The sequence below is a fragment of the Trachurus trachurus genome (genome assembly GCF_905171665.1).
Source record: "Trachurus trachurus genome assembly, chromosome: 19".
NCBI lineage: Eukaryota > Metazoa > Chordata > Actinopteri > Carangiformes > Carangidae > Trachurus > Trachurus trachurus.
Window position 1 is genome coordinate 8839374 of NC_139913.1, and position 21615 is coordinate 8860988.

Consider the following 21615-nt stretch of genomic DNA (forward strand, 5'->3'; position numbering starts at 1 on the left):
CGCTTGTCTAATCACTCCTGACCCTATTAGAAATGAGTCCTTCCTTTGTTACTGTGCGGTACTGTCAGTTCTAGGGGAACAAAAAGTGCCATTGTCTTTCAATGCTGGGGCTGGGATAGAAGTAATCTGTCGCCGTAGAGCTGCCTCAGGATTGCTATAATCCAGATTCAGTATTAATGACAGTCTAATCCCCACATTTTTGACCCTCTGGAGAGGCTGACATGGCATCTCTGTTGTTATTTGCTTGTGTAATGTCACTGATGCTAAAAATGAAGGGGGGCTGCTTACGGCTTATGTCACGAGGGATGCAATATCCTGTTCAGTTTTTGTGCGCAGCGAAGCCAAGATGCTGCACTTGTGTGATACCGGCACAGACAATTCAGAGCTGTCATGTTGCTGCATTTGTCTGATATATCCATGGATTCACTCTGAATTCAACCAGCTTCCCTAATGGCAAATGAGAACTGTTATTTTCTCTCTCTCTTTTCATTCCTGGATATATTCTTGCCTGAGACCAGTGTATCTGACAGACTATAATTGCATGCCTGCCTGTGTTGAGCATGCCAAAGGACCATGGGGGTGTGTTTGCTCACCCATGCATGCTATGCAGCGGGGGCAAATGACACGAATGGTAAAATGGTGATCTTCCATACTACATGCACTCAGAATATGCTCTTTTGCTCTTTGTCGGACACAAAGGGATTCGGAGACAGACGAGAAGACGTGTGTGAAATCCATCACACAGCTGCTAGCTTGAAACAATGATCAGTCACCCCCCCATCCCAACCTCTCCATCAAAACCCCTCCTACATCTTCTTATCTCCTCTCCTCAGAGCTGCGCACGTGGGCCTTTTGTTTACAGCTCTTTCCAGTGATCCACACCAGTAATCCCCGTGACAGGTAGCAGGACTCTCTGACAAGCCCCCAACCTTTTCATCCCCTCAGCGATAGCCAAGACTGATAGTAGCCGGACTGGAGCTAGCACCAGGACTACATCCATCCATCCATCCATGCTGAGCTAAATTATTGTAAAAGACACTGGCACGCCCGTCTCCGTCCATGCTGAACATCCCAGATAATGGCACACAACAACCAAACAGCGCATCACAGTGAATGGCTTGCTGAGGAGTGGGGCAGGAAGTCTCAGATGGTTAAACCTTCACTCTGTTCCTTCCTGCTCTCCATGGTCGTACTCACACTCTGCTTTTCAGCTAATGACTAAGCTGTAATCTACATTATGATGTCAGACACTTGAACAATCAGGAAGTATTTATTTTTTATTGTTGCTGATGAACGGTTAAGACATACTAGAGCATGTGGTCACTTCTCTCTGTCCATGTTTCCTGTTTGCACATTCACCAATAAGGTACAAATGTTAAAAGGGTGACAAAGCTAATACTGTTAGCCAGGCTCTGTTCAGATATTGATCAGATTAATGTTTCATAATCAAATCGTCCTAAGCCGCCGACACCTTCAGAAGACTCCTTGAAAAATATTTTACTGGAAGAGGAAAGATATTGATGTAAAAATATTCCAAATGACTCTTGACTTATTTAGAAATGTCTTCAAATGCACCAAAAGAAACGCTTTTGAAATCCCTGAACAGCAGCTACAACCCTTCCTAACCTCTTCAACACTGGCGCTGGGAACCTTATAACATTTCCATGCAGATTGTTTGGCTGCATGTGTGTAGGTAGGAAAGAGATTTTGAACTTCTCTCTCATGGTTTTCGCCTTTCTTCTTCATTCAACTTCTCCTCACTTATCGTGTACACATATTTGCACAAAGCAAGCTGGGATGTTTCAAGCGTATTGCCACACAGCTCCCAATCATGTCTGAGCAGATGTACATGTTGTTTTTTTCCCCCTGTCTGCACTAGTACAAGTGCGATTTCAGATTTTAGTCAAGGTTTGAAAAAAAGAAAAACAAGTCAGTCTATGAAGGTAAACCACTGTGGAAAGCCAAAACAGAGAGAAAGTTATGACAGTCTGAGCTTGATGGAATCGTATTTACTGTAGCTCAGACAAAATTAAGAAGAGCGCTGCCGTTTTGGATCAACGGAGGCTAATAACACAATCACGGTTTGTACTGTCACGACAAACTGTGATGTGGTAAATACTGTGAAATGTCACTAAATGACACAGACGTTCACTGGCTGCACAGCGTCTCACAGCTCTGGACAACATTTCACAGGACACACGAAAAACCAGTCTCGTCTCGCACAATACTTTCAGGTTTTCGCCGCCTTCTCAATAATTTATTTAAAAGCCTGATACTGCTCCATAAATGAATGGACACATTTAACGATAAGTAATAAATAAAGTACCATCATGACCAGACAAATAAATCTGTGCCCTTGAAATAAATCTCACCTGCCAATGCTGCCTGAACTCATTTATCAGTTTCATGGGCTGAATGTATCACCACAATATCACAGTGAAGCCTTTAAAAAATGCGACATTATCTTGAATCAGCAGTCTTGGGTTGTATGAGAAGAAAATCAATGGCGTCGCCGCTCGAGTGTGACTTGCCATCCATCAGTCCGTGGCTGACTGGAGCAGCTACTGTAGATGATATGCTGAATGGCCAATTTCCTGTTACCTGTTAAAGATGGAGCACCGGAGCAGGGCTCGTCTCTCGGCTCTTCAGATCACGAGTTCCCTCTGGGTTCACTGTAACACTGCTAGGAAATGGATTGAAATAACACACCGTTGCTATTTTGCATCTGTAATCTCAGCCCCTGGATAATTTTATGATCCAAAGTAGAAATCCCGTGTTTGATATTGTTTGAAGTGCAGGCAGACACTAATGCATTGCCCTCAAAGAACAAGACTCACTTCTCTCGGGTCTGTTCATGAAACGTGCAGCAGCTTCTGTGGCGAGAGATGAAATTCCATCTTCGCTTTCATTTTTGGAAAATATCAGAAATGACGGTCACTGCATCGGCAAATCTGATCCCTTTGCCCTCCGAGCTGCAGCCCTGCAGAAGCCTATGTTTCACATTACATGTCAGATGAACATACTGAATATTTACATCCCTGTTTCCTGGAAAGAGGGCAGGGTGTGGGGTGCAAGTTCCCTTCTATCTGATGACCAGATTACAGTATTTACTTATGCACACAGCCTCCTCTTGTAGATTAGCTGAAGTGATGCCTTTGAAGAAAAGGTCTGAGAGCTTGATTTCAGGCGTGGTTGGTCACTACTCCTGAGAGCAGTGGATGTTACCCTGTAAATCATCCATATCCTGTTGATTCAAGTTCACAGGGCGTCTTTCCTATGAGCTTTTACTTCCTGTCTTGGGCATATTTTCTTCTGGGCAGCAGAACTGGGTTATTGAGCTGTAGCAGTGAGATCACAGCTTACTTCACTGTATTAACTTAGATGATTACACCATCCTGACCATCTTGCTGTCCAACTTTTATACAGGTTTGTGTGTTGTTAGTCATATATACAGTACATTTACTTGCATTACAGTAGATTGTGATCAGCACACTCCCAGTTAGGTAAGCCAACTTAATACAGAAACGTAAAAATGGCTGCCAAAACAATCCAATATCCGTTTAAATGTGTGTTTCATTGTGTAGTTTTTCTTCCCATGAAAACAGTAGATTCTCTTGGTACTGCTTTTTTTTCAATTGCTGAACTTTTATATTCCCAGGCATTACACACACAGCTCTGCAGGCGTACTCGTGTGTAGAAAGACAGTAATTTTCTGCATGAAGTGCACATTTAAACAGATATGGGATAGTTTGGGTTCATCTACCAAAATGAACGGCTACATTCAACATGTTTAACAGCCACAAGCCCACCACATCACACTCACAGTGTCTGACTCTGACCCACAAATTTTTAACATCTGACTGTGCACTTCCTGTTTTCCATGTTTTGACTCACTGTCAGTGCTCTCATAACATCATTTTCAACTGGTTTTCCGCAAAGGAAGTGGCGTTATACCCCCTATCCATCATCAAACAGCTCAGAGACAAAGTTAGCAATTAGCTGGTGAACACATTTGGAGCATTTGGCAGATAAAGATCCACACATTTCCCCCAGGAGATGCTTTAGAGTGAATACTGGATGCACAAACACATCTCCAAATGAATACTAATGGCAGTTACATTTTTGCTACCCAGTTAGCCATGACAACCTGGAAGAAGATGATAGTCGAACATGTCAAGGTTTTGTTTACAAATCATTTTTGGATAGGATAGAAGATATTTCTCATCATCTGGGGTGTTACAGTTCAAAACAATATCTTGGTTCATATTGGATCCAGAAGTCATTTGTGCAGTGTAGCTGTCGGGTCAGCAGTGTTAGTGATCTGTCTGTCTGTCTTGTTGAAACACTGGGCCTGAGAAAAATATCTGAACAACAGTGTGATGGATCACTATTAGATTCTGTGGCTACACCCAGACTATGAATTATAAATAATCTGAGCCTTGAGATTTACAGCCCTGTCCAGCTCCTCATGACAGGTGATCTCTAAAGCTCACAACAAGCTCTATATTCCCTTCTTGTAATATTTTAACCTATTTGTTGTGTCTGTGTAACAGCTTTAGAGTTTTTTCTTTATTTTCTTGTCACTGAGCCACTTGTCTTCGTCAGCTGTGGGCTGGTATTTTTCAGTGTTTATTACAGAGTGATTTTAATTTTAGAAAACTAATATTTGGATTATGGGTGTGAGACACTCCCACAATAAATGTTCTAAGCTGTAGCTTGCACATAGGCAGCTTTAGTGTGCCATTTCCTTCTCTGTTCTGGTTTAATCGGGCCTTGCAACAGAGCCAGTGCTGATGAAACGACGGCATGTGCGTTAGTATAGTCAGTTGTCACACGTCTGACAGAAAGATGGTGCTGTTCCAGTTACTGTACGGCTCCGACTCCCTCCCTCTCCTGCAACCTTTTGTGTTTCTGTTTTTTTATGCGTTAGGGGGTTGGAGAGGCCCCCTCACTCCATATCTCTTTCTAGTTCTCACAGTCCAGCTAATTTTATACCCCTCATGTTTGGCTGAGAACTACAGCTCACACACAGGATGTGACCTAAACTGTTTCTCTTCCTGCTTGCGGACAGCGAGTCTTCTGAGTCAGCTCCGTACAATGACAGAGACGTGAGGCGGAGAGAGAGAGAGAGAGAGAGAGACTGTTTCCCTGACCAGTAGCTGAAGGTGTCAGATTTATGGTTTGCAGAGGGATAGTTTTGATTTGGCCCACCACAGTACAGACATAATCAAAACTAGTCTAATTCATGTTTTTGTTATGATTGTTGCTGTTGATGTGTGTGCTAAATCATCCAAAAGACAGCCTGACCTTTCAGTAGCAATGATATGAAGTGCATAATTATACCCATTTCTGAGAAAGAGCATCATTACGTATTATTTCACAGCTTGATTTGGGTTTGATTTCTCACTCCGCTTCCTACTTTTGGCAGTTCCCTGTGAAAGAAGTGGGGGCGTTCATGGCTTTCTCTCTCTCTCTCTGACGTGTGAAACATCTCCATTCCCAGACAAGGTTGTGCAGACAGACAAGACATGTAGCCTTGGGCTGTTGCCAGATATACACACAGATAGCTTGAGAAATCCACTGAGCTTTTTCCTCCCCTTTGTGTGGGTGTGCATGTTTCTTACATGCCCATTAATGTCAGTCTCTATGTGTAGGTTTGGGCCTTTTGTGTGCATGTGTGTGTGTCTATTACAGGCTGGTTTTGTAACTGGCAACGTGTGAAGATGTGCTTGTTTCTCGCCACTTGTCTTGGAATACCACTGTTTCGCTGTCATGAATATTTACCAGGTGGGGTTCATGGAGTTTAAGTGTTGCAGGGAATCCTCCACTGGGGACTTGTTTAATCCTAACCCCATTCTGTCTGAGCTGCTCCCAGGCGCCTGGGAGAATAAGCTCTGGGAAAGGACGTGAGAGTGGGAAGGGAAGAGAGACACCACCGCTCGCTGAGGGGACGTGTATCGGATTGTTGGATGGAAGTCTGAATAATGTCTGTTTTTACATGCTGCGGCTATGAGCAACTGAGGATTTCTTAAGGCTTCTGGCCAGCTATAAGTCATGTCTGGATCTTGGGACTTGAGACTTAAGACTTGGCTTGATGTGCTGTCCAGCTCCACCGTCCTTCTTATTGCTGCGCAACTGAAGGAGTTTATAATCCAGAGTGAATTCCTAAGGAAGGTCTAAGGATGAAAAGCAGTGGACTCCCACACACTGTCGACACAGTATCGACTAAACAAACCACCTTTCAGACCTTCATCAGACATTAAACAAACAATGCAATAAACAACAGCTTTATACTGTCGCCCCAGGCTGCAACACAAAAGGGCTAAAATCACAAAATCCTCAGAGACGACTATAAAAAAGTCAATCAAATGCATATGAACAGTGAGGCTGAAAAACAATGAATACATATGTCATTGTTTCTAATGTTGATCATCTTGGTTTAGCATCTGGGTATTGATTCTTTTTTAAATTATCACCAACCAAGTACAGTATTCCCCAACTGGACTGTCATTATCTTGGCAGAAATGTGGTTATAGATAAAAAAAATTTGAGTGGATGATGGTGTGATATGAAATATTAATGGATCACCAGGGTTATTACAGTTCATTCTTAGGGGGAATGGGCTCTGCTGAATGTCATAGCAACCCATCCAATAGTTGTTGAGATACTCCAGTCAGGACCGAAGTGGTTGACGGACTTGTACTGCTGTATGTGTGCGATCATAAAGAAAAGAAAATCTCACATTAAGTCTTATGATGTTAACACATATGAAATATGAAGCTCCGGGGAGTTTATGGATAGACATATATTTTTTAAACCATCTGGAAGTCTTTGCACTTTGCCTCAGCAGCTGTTTTTCACACATATCGTTGATGGATTTTGGACGTTTCTCACATCGCACAGGCGTTTTTCCATCACTCTATTGGTTATTGATCCGAAAGAGCCACAGGTAAGTATTAAACCTGGGTTTTCATTTAGCTGCCCACTAAACAAATAACACTATTGATGTAAGCTGTCACATACGCAGTCTGTCTGTAAATGATCTAGTCCCGCCCGGGCCCTTTAGGAAATTTCCAGATATTTGATTATAGCAGAGATTGCCAAGTTTAGAAGAGCTGCTATATGATATTATCACATTCACATCCTGCTTGCTTTGGCTAAGGGCCACTCACTCAATCCTGGATGCCAAGATACACCGGTGTGCTTGGAAGAGAGGTGGGGGCGGGCGGGCGAGAGGAGAGCATCACATAGCACAAATCTCACTCCTTGCTGCCGCCTGTCCTCCTTGCTCTGCAACATTAAGCCCACAACGTGTGGACAGCTCATCAGGGACGTGGCTCCGTTCACACGTCTGATCACGGAGGCATAAAGTCCACACAGACGCCGTGCATTTGTTACCCTGCATTGCCATTTATTATCATTTCTGCTGCTGCAGGTTTTTCATCCAGCGGCTGATTTTGTCCCTTTCAGCTTTGCCTGTAAACACCATAAATCACAATGAGCCTCGCTTCTCTCACCTCTCTCACTAACACACGCACTCAGTAAAGGAGGTGCCAGACTGTTGCTGCAGCTCTATTCTAATTAAAGCCTTATTATTATTAAATATTTAACACCGCCTTATTGCTGTGTTTTCTATTATTTTCCATTACCCAGCGTTTAGGAAATAGACAAAGAGGAAAATGTGAGAACATGACTGAGTATGAATCTCTCAGCGCCTTGTTAAAAACAGAAATGTTAGGAAAATAGTATTTTTTTTATATATAATCAGGAGAAACTTAATTTAACCCACTGATTGATTTTCATGAGGGGCGGTGGAAAAAAGCAAAGCATGACCTCTGTGCTTTATCTTGTAACGCCCCCGGGGGTGGTCGCTGGTCCTGTACTTGTTTTTGGAGTCATTGTGTTTTTGGAAGCGACACACAGCTGCAGGTCAGGGAGGATTTCTGTAAACACAGTGTTGTGCTGATGCTGGGACCCGATTGTAGCTCAGTGGGTGAAGCGACTTCCCTGTCTCACTCTGTGTGTCTGTGTGTGTGTCTGTGTGCGTGTGTTTCTGTGTGTATCCTAACAGTTGCCCTGTAAGCTTATCTCTATAAATGGATTTGTGTTGGTGCACTTGGAGATCTCCGTATGATGCTCTAATCTGATTGACCACAACCCTGGAGAGGTGGATGAGTCAAAGAGCCAAGTCTGTGTATCTTTCTGTGTGTATATATGCAGAGATGTGTGTGTGTGTGTGTGAAGTGTCCATCTGTCTTTGAGCTGCTATTTGTCACCTTGGTACTATATATTTCCAGCTGAGCTTAGAGGCTTGTCCGGGAAATAACAACTCTGTGAGAGTTTTGGTGAAAGTGTGTTTTTGACTCTGCTGCTGTAAATCTTACACCTGCAGAAGTCCATATGTTGACATTTGGACAGTGTTCACCCTAAATCACCTCTATGAAGCTCTAACAGCACGCATACACACACACACACAAATTCACACACATGCACGCACACGAAGCCCTAGTGTGCAGAGATCAGATAGTGCCAGAGATAATGTGTCATTTCTGTGCACTGCCTCTGTGTGTGTGTGTGTGTGTGTGTGTGTGTGTGTGTGTGTGTGTGTGTGTGTGTGTGTGTGTGTGTGTGTGTGTGTGTGTGTGTGTGTGTGTGTGTGTGTGTGTGTGTGTGTGTGTGTGTGTGTGTGTGTGTGTGTGTGTGTTCCTGTGAAAAGGTTTGTTTATTTCCAATGTACAGATCATTTTCACTTCATTTTATTGGTGTTGAATTGAAAGCAGCCACAACAGATTTTAAGACGGTAGTATTACAAACTTCATGCATTTTAAGAAAACACATCCTCTTTTCTCTGTGTGTGTTGGTGGAGTGTCTTTTCCACCTGTCTATATATGACATAAAATACTGCGTATCTCACTGTCCACTTGAGTAAACATTAAACATTCTGATAAAACTCTCAGTTACAGCTCATAAAGCCTTTACAAAGAGCATCCTCCTATCACAGTGTGGTGTCTCTCTCTTTTTATGTACTGTACCTGAGAACATTTTGGCTCCCAAGTCAGACTACAGTCATGTGCGTTGTGGTGTTTTTCGCGGTGCCTCACATGCGCCAGTATAATGTGTCTGTGAGGAAGTGATATGTAGCTGAAGACGGTGATGAAAGGCTGTCATCTTCACCACACACTGTCACTGACGGTGCTCCCACTCTGAAATAAACACGATAATGGTCGTGCTATTGTAGGTTAGGGCTATAGAAGATAAGGAAATACATTTCAGAGCGCAACCAAGAAGCCGCACTTGACAGGTAAAAAGCCTGTCACACACTTTATTTCTTCTCACTTCCTCCCACAGTTTTTTATTTTCTCATACCTTAAAGCGTCCAGTGGGCTATATACCTGCTGGCTGGCTGGGTGGGACTGTCGCCGTGGCAACGCTCTGCAGTTTACTGCCCAGTCGGTGCGATGAGAGGCCGCGTCGCATGGTGACCTCTTTTTATTTATATGGACCTGAGCTTGTTCCAGAGACATACGGGGATTACACACAATGATTATACACGACGTACAGATCACGGTCCGTATTCAGCAGCTTTCATCTGCTGCTGCTGTTTTCTCCCTCGCCGTCGTCTCTGCGTTCGGCTCCGTTACAGGAAGCTTCTTCTATTATTCAATAGTTTGCTTGATCTGATTCCACGCCGTCAGACCTCGTATCATTTATTTATGAACATGAGATGATATATGATTTGAAACACTCCCTCGCAGAGCTTTCCAGGAACTTGGGTGTAAATCTGAGAATATTCACAGGATTAACAAAGTGGTCGTTTTCTTTCTTTCTTTAGTCTCCTCCTTCATTCCTCTCTATTTTGCTTTCTGACACTGTAGCTTGAGCCATTATTTGGCTGTCATGGAAATCCTCAAGCATGACACCTCATTTTCCAGGATGTCACAGAGCAAATGTTGACTGCCTGTTTTTCATTGAGCTCCAGTTGGAGGAGGAGGAGGAGGAGGAGGAGGAGGAGGAGGAGGGTAGAGATGTGGGAGACGTGTCCATTCATTTATTGCTACAGCCTAATGGAGAAACAGGGGGAGGAAGGGAGAGAAAGAGAGGACCCCCGCCCCCCAACCACTGCCGCCACCGCCACCACCGACTCCCTTCCCCACCTCCCTCCAGCTCGGCTAGACGAGCGCGTCGCCATAGCAACCGGTCGGTATGCTCCCTGCCGCTGTCAGGTGAAAACCTTGTGTGTCTCCAAAAATGTCAAAGTTGTGAGGGCAGCAGGGTGGGGGGTGGGGGAAGTGGCTGGTGGCGGAGACTTGTGTGCTTCCTCAATTTTTTTGGAAGCAGTTTCACGTTTTGAAGGATCAAAATAATCTGCCTGTGAGTTTTTTCGCCCACTCTCCTTCAGCCGAAAGTAAAACCGTACTTACAAGGTTTCCATATTGAAACTCTTCCTCCAGCTCCTGTGGCTGCTCAGTGCTCCCAGGTAGATAAATTGTGCTCCATGTCCTGTTTTTTTTTTCCCACACTCCACTCCTCCTCTCATAAACCTCCTTCAGACCTCCCCCTGGGTGATAGCGGGGATTATATATGAGATGCCACCAACCTGCAATTTCTGCTACAGCTTATGCACAGCACATGAACTCACTAGCACTATTTATTCATGCAAACAGACTGAAATAGTGAAATAATGAATTGTAATATGATAATAATTATTCTAAGAAATCAGTCACTCTGTCAGGAATCAAAATACATCTGTTGATAGTGAGACAAAGGGAGGTTTTTATGTAAAACTATGCTCTAAATCTGAGCGGATGTGCATATTTATTCCACCAGTAGATCCAGGATTCAGGGGAAACTAAATTTTTTAAGTTGGTAAATGAGGTTAGCCGAGATGCACAGGGACGTGCACCGAGTCTGCTGGATTTGGAAGACTGATTTGCATTGCAGAAGTCTTTATGAAATTTTACTTCCTAAAAAAATTTACTCATTGAACTCCTCTGACTAATTTAAAAGTCTTTTCTTCGCCGTGGTTACATTTTGTGACCATCTGCATATCACCCTCGGGCGCCTTCTTAGCCACCGTCTCCACCGTTTCCTCCAGCGAGGAGCAAAGTCGCCATCCTTTCTTCTGCATTTGCCTCAAAGCTAAATCGTGTCATCGTGTTTGAAGGGCAACACTGAAGGGCAACTAAAGCAGCACTATACTATATATACTATATGTACTGTATGTGCTGCTTCACAATGCTCTAGGGGCTTCGTATTGTTTCACAGTGTTCCTCTTTGGGGAAGCTGTCTTCTTTCTTACTCTCTTTCTCTTCTTCTTGCTTCACATTGTTCCGGCTCAAGACAGGAACTGTCTCACACCTTCCTCATCCCCCTGCCTCTCCTCCTCATGTGTCACCACCACGTCGTCTATGTTGTGTTATTAATTGTCTAACATGCTGTCTGCCTTTCTCACTCTTGTGTTTAAATAAAGGTGGTGAGCTGCTTCCCGTTTAAGACTCGCGGCGCTGACTCTACTCGAGCTGCTGGAGGTGAAGCTCTGACACCCAGATCTCACCGCCGCCGCCTGGATCCAGGGAGCAGCTCTCCTCTCTGGGCCGTGTGAGCAGACCTCAGACCCCTCGCTGCTGCTGCTGCCTCCCCCCCTCCACCTCCACCTCCACCGGATGTCCAACCTCTGACTGAACAATGTGACCACTGGATCCGTCAGCACCATGTGACCTGCTGTTATGGATCTGAGAGTCAGCACACATTGAATCAACACTCATCCAGGTGATTGTCCACACATGCACACACATGTTTAATGTAATGTAATGGATCTTTTGTCTCAAGCTCTCAGTTGAACTTTCAGTTTTATCACAAGTTTGTTGCACATCCTTACAGTTTGACGCCCCTCAGTTGCTTCCTCAATTTTTTTTAAAAGTGATGATTCCAGTTACAACTCCCCAGTTGTATCTGTTTTCTGCTTAGAACAAGTACCAAGAAACAGGAAGTGTAACACTGAAGTGTGCACAGTAAAACTGTACAGTAGTAAAAACGCCATTAACTTGACTCCGCATGCTGCAGCTGATTCAAACCAGCCATACAGTGTGACTGTGATTAGGCGTCTGCGTTTTAGGCTGCACTGATATTCAGATCCCATGTTGATTAGATTGTTAAATTTTATTGTCTCACACTATAAAAAAGCTTTTTATACTTCGCCTCTTGGGACTTTGAGCCTCAACTTGAGACCTGAGTGCCTTTGCCATTCCCCTGATGCCACACTTCCTTCTTTTGTTGACATTACAGAGGCAGATTTCTGCTTTTAAAAGGATACTGTGGCATTAAATTATGAATAATGAAGGGCACAGACTTAGATGTGTCACTGAATTAGCTATATTTTGAAAACAAAAGCACACAAATGGGAGTGACTGCAGACAGTAGCCTGTCATTACAAACTATGCATGGTGACTTATGGGAATTTCTCTGCGCTGATGTCACTTTTAGTGGTTTTGGAGCTGGAAAAGCCTCTCAGCTCCAGTGCTTTTGACTTCTGCTGTGCTTAACAATCCCCCGCATTGTTGTGCAATTCAAATATTTTAGTCCCCACCAAGCTGTTTAATGATTTGTGGAGGTGTGTGACCATGATAAAGTAAGGACAAAGGCAACATACAGTCGATGGAGGAATGGAAAACAAAGCCCAAAGTCTGAGACGGGAAGGAAAGAGAAAGGAGAGGAGACCGCTCATGAGTGTGTTTGTGTTGAAAATGTGTGGCTAAGTCGTTGTCTGTCCAGCTGTGTCTGTGTCTGCGTATGTGTGCGTATCTTATCCAGGTTTTTTTTTTTGTCAGGATTGTGTGTGTGTGTATGTGTGTGTGTGTGGCAGTCTCGCTCCCATTTCCCCTCTGGAGCAGAGCGGTACAGGAAGGCTGGCTGGTTGGCTGCCTGCACAGGAAAGGAAACAATCTCTATCTAACAGCAGATGGAGGACAGCATGTGCTTACACTGCAGAAACACACACACAGAGGCATGCACACATGCAGTCACACACACACACACACACACACACACACACACACACACACACAGAAGAAGCTATGCGCAAGTACAGTAGCTTTCTCTGGGTGCGTGAGTTCGACCCCGAGGGTACATGACTGATGTCAGCTGTGCAGAACCCAAACTTTCTATGAATGAACCAGATAGACGACACCTCGGTGTTTCCAGTGAACTTTTGAAATGTTGCCATAATAGCGAGGACATTTCTTATCTTGCAGGGAGGTTGTTTTGCCCTCTCTCTCTTTTTCTTTTCAAACCTTATTATTTCTCCTCTGTCCTTGTATTTACACTTTACATATTGCTGCAGTCTGCTGTATCTCCCCAACCTTCACATTTCTATTTAGCACTGAAAACCAGACCTGGGTCAAAATGTATTTGCGTACAGGATTTAGTTTGTGTTGGCAGGATTTCGTTCGCTCTACTTTAAAAAAGAAAAAAAAAAGTCTTGATTATGTAAGGTATGAAAATGACTTTCAAACATTGAAAAGTTTTTTTTCTCAATGACCCCAATCTGTCAGGTCTTTAGGAAAACAGTCACGTATTATAGATTTAGCTCTACAGTTTAGTTTGGAGCTCAGATTTTGACCCCTCTGTTACCTCTGTGCCCCGCAGGTCAAACACATTTTTCTGTTGTTGAGATGTAGTGATGTGACACACTGCCTGGTGGTTGTGCATATCCATGGTTCCTGATGCCTTGTCATGCCTCCATGCCTCTGTCAAGAGCTATTAGGGACGGGACAGGCCTTCCCCCAGCATGCGGGCTTGTCTCGCAGCAGTGTGTGAAGACTGGATGTTGTGCTTCCTTTTTCCAAGAGGGCAGCGAGTTCTCCGAGAGGCCTTCAACTTAAGCTCGTCGTTTGCTCTCCGTATGGTCTGTGTGTGTGTATGCGTGCGTGTGTGTCCTTTCTCGTTCTTGTTATAAGCCTAGAAGAGAGGACAATGAGGCTCACTATGGTGCCCAAGGCCTCAGCGAATGACTCATATTCCTATAGAATTCAGGCAGAGAGAGAGAGAGAGAGCAAACATCAAGGTTACACAAGCTTAATCAACAAAGTGCTGCTCATAATGTTGCTCTGCAGGGGCCGTGATCCTGCGAAAGGATTGTGAAAATGTGTCAGGTTGGGGTTTTTGGGTTTTGGTAACATAATTACTGGGCTTCCACTTCCACAGTCTCTCAGAGAAGACAGGCTGCTGTTTAAATCAGCAATCACTGCGCCCGCCTCTCTCAATCTGGACTGTGCAGTGGAAATAGCAGTTGTTTTTGTTTTCCTATACTTGTTTGTCAAAGCTGTTGTTGCCGGATGTGTGATAAAAGCAGCGTAAAGACGCAGCAACGGTGGAAAATCAAGTGTGATAGAGCGAGGTTTTTTTTGCTATGGCAACCGGAGCTGCGTGACAGTTTAAAATCTCGCTTCCCATGCAGGAGAGCTGCGGACATTTCAAGAGCCAGAAGACACAGTGCTCATATACCTTAAAAAAAAAAAAAAAAAAGACAGAAGGTTTTATAGTGCGTGTCTGCAGTGTGCAGACAGGTCTGCTCTATCTCTGCAGAGCAGCAGAGGCAGCGTGGGCCGCTCACTCATCCCTTCTGGTCCCACGTCTCCTCTCCTCTCTTCTCTTCTTCCTTCTCTTTTCCTCCCCCAGAGTCAAGTGGCTTTTTGTTCTCCCGCAGCAGTGCTTATCACTTGTTTCTCCACCGCTGCCCCCCTTCATCCTCCTCCTCCTCCTCCTCCTCCTCCTCCTCCTCCCCATCTTTCACTCAGGGAATGAAGGGATATTTTAGGGGATAGATCTTGTCTGTCCTGTGCAGACCCCAAAGGAGTGTGGTTATCGTTGTGTCCTTCTCCTTGTCTGAAAATGGAGGGATTTCTATTCTTTCTGTCTCCCCGCTCTTTCTCTCTGAGGGGTTGGTTGTCTGTGAGAGCCAGGTCTGTTTAGCTCCTCTTCCTGCATCAGATTCAGCGCTGATGTTAAATAAATCTAACACCAGTAGGAAAACTTTGTGGATTGTCATCATTACAGGCACTGACACTACGATTTATTCTCATCCGTCTGAGTGAAGTGGGTTCCTTTGTCCCACAGGATTTCTCAATTGCCTGTTATTTCTCCGCTTGAATGAGATGACATAAAAATGAGCCACACACTCTCGGGGGAGACAGTCTGGTTGGTTGTAATGCTCTCAAAAAAAATCAGGCTTCCAAACGGCTTCTGAGTCAGCTGTTATGATTCTGCATAGAACCACATTTTAATCTGTTTAATCCTTTTTATTGACCATAAAACTTAAAAAAAAAAAAAAAAAGCCTTCTGACAAATTTATGGTCAGTTTTAAGAGGTGATTTTGCCATAATGTGAGAGCCAGTCATCATTTCATTTATTGTTTCAGATTTTATTCTGATGCGTAAACTGAATTTAGGTAACACCACCAGAAGCTTTTAATCAGGAGGAATGACTAACACATTGATTCCTGGATTTAAAAAATGCACTAAAACTGCAAAATAAAGTGTAACCACACAGTCTAAACACACATCCACAGTACTGGTATGTTACAAACTATAAAACATAAAAATAAAATAAAAACTGAGAAGTTCAAAGGAAAATTGTGTATTGAGTCTGCATCTCATTTTTGTCCATAATGACTTCTGGTGATGATAACAAGGTACTTGGTAGGAATTGCTTTCATTTGGTTTCATGTCAAGATGAGACTCTTGTGTTTGTGAGCTATAAACAAAGCTACAACCAGGAAGTGATTAGTGGAGCATTGCATCAGTACTGGGGAGTCGTAGGAAATGGCTGGTACTGCCCAGTCACTACAGAGTCTCACAAAGCCCAGCAGTGAGGAGCAGCAAACGCACACATTTCCCCATAAAGAGGCCACAACTTCTTGTTTCTCACTCCGCAGTTATTGTAAACAAACAAGATATAATGTTTTAATTACTGTGCTTGAGAGGTTGGTGGTTTGTAGTATTGCAGCAGTGAACACAACAACGTTTTTGTCAACAAACTCAAAGATACAGAAGAGAAAAGACTCAGTTTTTTTTTTTAATTAGCTACTGTCAGTATTCAGTAAAGGAAGACTCCAGTTGTGGCTGATTGTGGCTCATTTCCAGTGGCGTGCACAGGGGGGGGGGGGGGGGGGGGTTCAGGGGGCCACCCTCTCGTGGCCCAATTGTTGAAAAATACGATAATAAAGCCAATAAGCGTGCTAAAGTGCCCTCTAAGGGGCCTAAATGTGTGCTAAAGTGCTCTCTTCAGTGGCAAGGACGCACTGTATGTGCCCTTTTTTTCTTTTTGCCCCTGCCCTTCAAAAAGTCTCTGCACGCCACTGCTCATTTCACTATGTTTTGCTACAGGGTTTGTTGTGTTGTTGTTTGTTTGTTAGACTCGGATAACTATGTGAGATTGGAGAGGAAAACAACTACCGGTAATTATAACTAATAGTCATAACGGACAAAACATGAGAAACACTGAGGTCGACAAAGATGTCAGTTGTCGTTTAATGTAAAGGCTGCAGGTGAATCATCCACTTAAACCTCCGACAGGTGCTCACCTGACATACATCTCTAAGTCTAAGAGCTTGTTATTTTGCCTCCGTGTGTAAAGCTTTTTGTCCTCCTCCTACAAGTTGAGCCACATATTTCCCATATGTCACCGTGCTGACAGGTTCACACTGTTATACACAGTTGTTTCTTCGTCTTCTCTCTCTCTCTCCCTCTTCCAACATGTCTCTCGTGGTGCTACCTGTTCATCGCAGTGCGCCAGTGATCACAGAGTGCTGGGTGATAATGAGAAGTGTCACAACGCCAGTTTTGTCACTTTCTGGCCCAGCTGCTGCTCATTACTCCGGCCATCGACGGCTCTGATCCCAGGCCACATAATTGCTCTGTCCCTGAATAATTGAAAGAGAGGACGAGGTAAATCCCAGAGGTGTCAGGGTGGGAGAAAGATGGATGCCTCTGTGTTCACCGCTGTCAGGTTGGGAGGTGTAAAGGGGCTGGGAGGACATGATGAGGCCTTCACTGGGAGACTGTCTCCCCCTCCTCCCCACACACACACACACACATACACATGTGTTGGTGGATGATGGACCACTAACAGAATGATTTCTGGCAGGGTGGTCCTCAAACAGGCCCTGGCACATGAATTTCCCATGGATCCCTGCTGTAGCGTTTGTCAATTTGTGGGTATGCACTAGTCCTCATGTGTGGGTTCTTCATGCCAAGCAGTCAGGCAGCGTAGCTCTGCATGCCAATAGTTAGCAGATTTGGTGCAGAAACGTATGCATGTAGTGTGTCTGTGCAGGCGTGTAAATCTGCAGATCAGGAGTGATTAAAAGACCTACTGGCTCCTTGGAAAAATATTAACTGTGACTGCGTGTGTGTTTTATGTGTGAGAGACACACACTTGCACATTCACACGGCCGTGTGAACACACAGACTAAGTGACACTCAAACAAGCCAACCAAGTGTAAGATCAGATGTGATGTTTGCTCGTGCAAACCAGACTGGTGTAAATATTTACTGCCAATTACAGTCTTGGTTTCCACGCCTCGCTAGAATGTGACGGCAGCTCCCGACTGCTATGAAAGACATAAAGTCCTAAACAAGAGCTGCTCTCAAATGTTACAGTTATGGCTGGAATGTTTTTAAGAGGATTATCAATAATCGCCTCTCATGTAGCACCATGTTATTTTTAACTAATATGCACCACCTAAAAGCTCTCATTTCCAAAGAGGACCTCTCCTAATGGCAGCGCTTTTAGGGTCAGACACAGCGGCCGCCATATCTCAGTCAACAGGATGTTATGGCCTGAACCTGGCAACCGACTTCAGCCTTTTTTTTTTCTTCCCCTTGGCAGTGGCTAATGTGAGTTTTCTCTTTGTTAAAGTAAACGTATCTCTGCTGCATGCAAACCCAACACCAGCACACGTACAGTGAGCACATATGCATTTTCTCACACATTCAGCCGAGCTCTCTCTGCGGGAGATGCTATACATTTGTTCCCATGGAGGTGGAGGGCTGACGCTGCAGAGCGGAGCCAGCGGGTCTCCAAGGTCATTACCACTGCCACAGCGTCTGGGCGCCCTGGGAAGGAGGCAGGAATTGATTAATGACAATGCTAGGAGCGCAGGAGGGGAGGAAGAAAGTCGTGCTGCAGAGGTAGAGTTGTTACTGTAGCAAGACAATGCTGGCGCGAGATACTGCAGAGTGTGACACACCACTACAAATGCTCCTGATGATTATGATAATCATAATAAAGCTGCTGGGGGTGCAGGGCAGTTCAGTGATACTACTCATTACAATAGTTATTTTTACTCTGACCTGCTCCGATAAAGTTGCCAAGAGCTCAGAAGCATCAACGCCCACATGTCGCATCAAGTGTTGAACAGGAAACCAGACAGATTAGTCAGTGATTATGGGCAGCTTTTCACGCCATCATGTACATCATGTGTCAGTACGTTTACATGAGACTTGGAAAAAAAAGAATTATTGCCTTAATCTCTCTCACGTTAAAAGTAGTTACACTGATCTCAGAGCAGATAGACAGCCATCGAGCCATGGAATAAGCCATGTTTCTCCTGTTTATCCCACTCTGCAAACACTGCATGAATACAATAAGATTTATAATTTATTGCAATAAATAACACAGGTGCAAAAATCTCAGAAAAGTTCATTACCAACTTGATTTTGCATTCCTTATAATGTATTTCTAATAAAGCTTTGCTTGCTACTGCGCATTAAAACTGTAAAACTGTTCTGGTTATAAATTTAACTTGACCCAGAATTATTTCCAATATTTAATATTCAGCTTGTGCTTCTTTTAACTGGCTCCAGGTTTGTAACACTCGTTTACCAAACACTTTTCGTCCCACACTTTTTAACTCAGGAGCTGTTTAGTCACACAAAAGGTTGGACTGAGCCCCCCACCCCCACCCCTTTTTTTAAAGTGACTTGTTCAATATCTCACAGGTGCCAGGTTGAGGGCCAGGTTACCATGGGAACACATTGGGAACCGCAGAGTAAATCTAAAAAATAAATAAATAAAAAAGTGAATTATCCACAGTGCAATCTTTAAAATCTTAGAAACCTGGCTCCTGGGATTGCATTTTAAATCTTTAAACTATATGCACGGACTGCACTGTGATGCAGTGTGAGTGTAGTTTATTGATGTTATCTGCAGAGCAGAATCAGCAGGAATAGAGTGGAGTTAAGTTTAGAAAGAGCAACACCAACACCTTGTCCAACTAGGTTACATGGCACAGGAAACGGTCGCACATCTGTGTGAGCAGATGGACACCCCGGCCTCGTCTCCACGGTCCAGGCTGTGAATGTAGCGCACTGTCCTTTAAATAGCTAACCCGACCCAGGTTTACACACTGCAGCTCCCCAAAGGCAGAGGCAGAGGCAGAGACAGAGACGCGGTGACTCGAGGACGACCTCCTCAAATAGAAAGTGTGAACTTTCACTATACATCGTGCAGAGTTCGTTCTGCTCAAGCATAACTGACGTAAACCTTAACCCTGTGATTACTGTTGTCTCTTAGAAACTCATTATTTACATCAGAGACTTAAAAACGGTCCGACTGGGCGATTTGTTGTGGTCTTATGTCCAAACCACAAAAAATAACCTGCAGCTTCACCACCTCACACATCCTCCTCTTTTTGTTTCACCTTTCCATTACCAAACATTACAACCAAAACTTCACACCTGTTACCATAGTTGCAGAAACAAACACTATGATGCCATCCACCCAACACTTATTATCGCACAGATCAGACCTCTCATAGTTTTCCTCTATTATAAGGCTTCTTTATTTTAGTTGCAAGTCATTCTGTGGTTGCACCACAATGAGACAGCACAGCAGTGAACAACACTGGGGAGGTAAGATCTTGTTTTTAATCCAGGAAATTGAGAAGTAGAGTACGGTATAACGAACTTGATATACAGTATAAGACGCTATATTTGGCAGAGACAGTTACTGTAACCCACAACAGTATGTGACATTTTACAGTATTTCAGGTTGACACTAAAGAATTTATACCAAGATAAATAATGAGAGGGACATTTATCTCAAAATAAACTAATAATTAGTGCTCTCTGCTCTGCTGTTTTAATGCTAAACTAAGCTAAGCTAACTCTCCCCAGGCTGAAGATTAATTTAACGGACATGAGAGTGGTGTTGAGCTTTTTATCTAATTATCTGAAACAGAGCTATCAGCTACTTCTTAAAATATCAATTTATACCTTTTTTTAATTAAAAACACATAATTTAATTTGCATCTGATTGTGAATTATGAACGCTTAATTAAGTCGATCAGTTTCAGGCAAAAGGTGGCGAACATGTCTCCAACACAGCAGCGAGAAAAAAGCACAGAGGGCTTCAGGCGACGGGTTGTTTTTTCTCCTAATAAGCCATCTCTCGCAGGTTTCAGTTTAAAAAAGAAATAACGTTGTGGCCCTAAAGGGTAAACAGTCTGGCAGCTTTTTCGCTCAGAGGACACAATGTACCTACTGCCCGCTCACCCTGTCACATCGCCCCCTACACCCACCGCCCATTTTCCAAATTCCCCAGCTGATGTATTTGAAGAGACAGAGAGACTCTGTGCCCAGAGAAACCACGTTCAGTGGAACTGACAGTGCTCTGTCTGTGGGCAGGCCGACACAGCCAATTTCTTTATCTTATCTTCTATTGGTAACAAGCTCGTCCTCTCTCAGGGTTAGGTGTCTGGAGCTAATTAGCCAGACAATAGCGGAGAACTGCAGGGGTATCATCATGTCTCCTCAGGGTTTGGTTTTTTTGTTTTTTTTTTAACTCAAGACTGACAGAGCAGGAAAGCACGCCACAAGGAAAACACAAATCCACAGAGAGGGATAGCTCATCCTCCTAAACAAAACGTCACAGACAAGAAAAAAAAAGGTCAGCCTCTTGGTTTGGGAACACAAACGACATAGTCCACCATGAATCACAGTTCCCACACTCATAGTTATTATGATCAGAGCGAGGATGGAGAAGCAAAAGAGAGGCCTTGCAGTGGACTGGCTCGTCTGCAGCGTATTGTGACAGGACCATGTCCGTGCATGTGTTTTTGTTTGTGCGCTGTGAGGTATGCAGGTTTTCAGAGGTGGCAGGTCGTAATCAGTGCAGACAGATCTGTGAGTCATACAGCACATACCAGGTGCTGGAGGTCTCAGTGAACACAACACAGCGGCTGCAGCGCTGTCACTTCCAGTACTGTACAGTATGTAGGCAGAAACAGCTTGATTGGTTTCATAACGTTATTTATAACGAATGGAAATGCAAAAGCGACATATTAAATAATCACATTAGTGTTTAAAGTTAAAGTTACTTGTTTAGATATGTTTTAAACTTTCTTGGAGAAAACTGCGATATTCTATTTCCTGCTTTATTCTGCAAATTGCAATGCAACAATATAGCGGGAAAGCTAATGTGGTTATTGAAAGTCTTCTTGTTTGTTGTGGTTTATTGTGTCTTCACTCACTCAAGCGCTCATTTTTAATTATAGTTCGCTTGCTTTCAATCTTGTTTTTTGATGACACAAGTTCATAAAAGATTACAGGTTATAAT

General features: G+C 43.7%; 1 protein-coding gene across 3 annotated transcripts in view; it reads left to right on the forward strand.

Annotated features, from left to right (window-relative positions):
* The window catches only part of ptprea (protein tyrosine phosphatase receptor type Ea), a 52205-nt gene that overhangs the window by 13846 nt on the left and 16744 nt on the right, over positions 1–21615 (forward strand). For all 3 annotated transcript variants that reach the window (XM_083993570.1, XM_083993571.1, XM_083993572.1), the window contains exon 2: positions 11471–11769. The gene's annotated coding sequence lies outside the window, so the exon portion shown is untranslated. The remainder of the gene's footprint in view (positions 1–11470; positions 11770–21615) is intronic.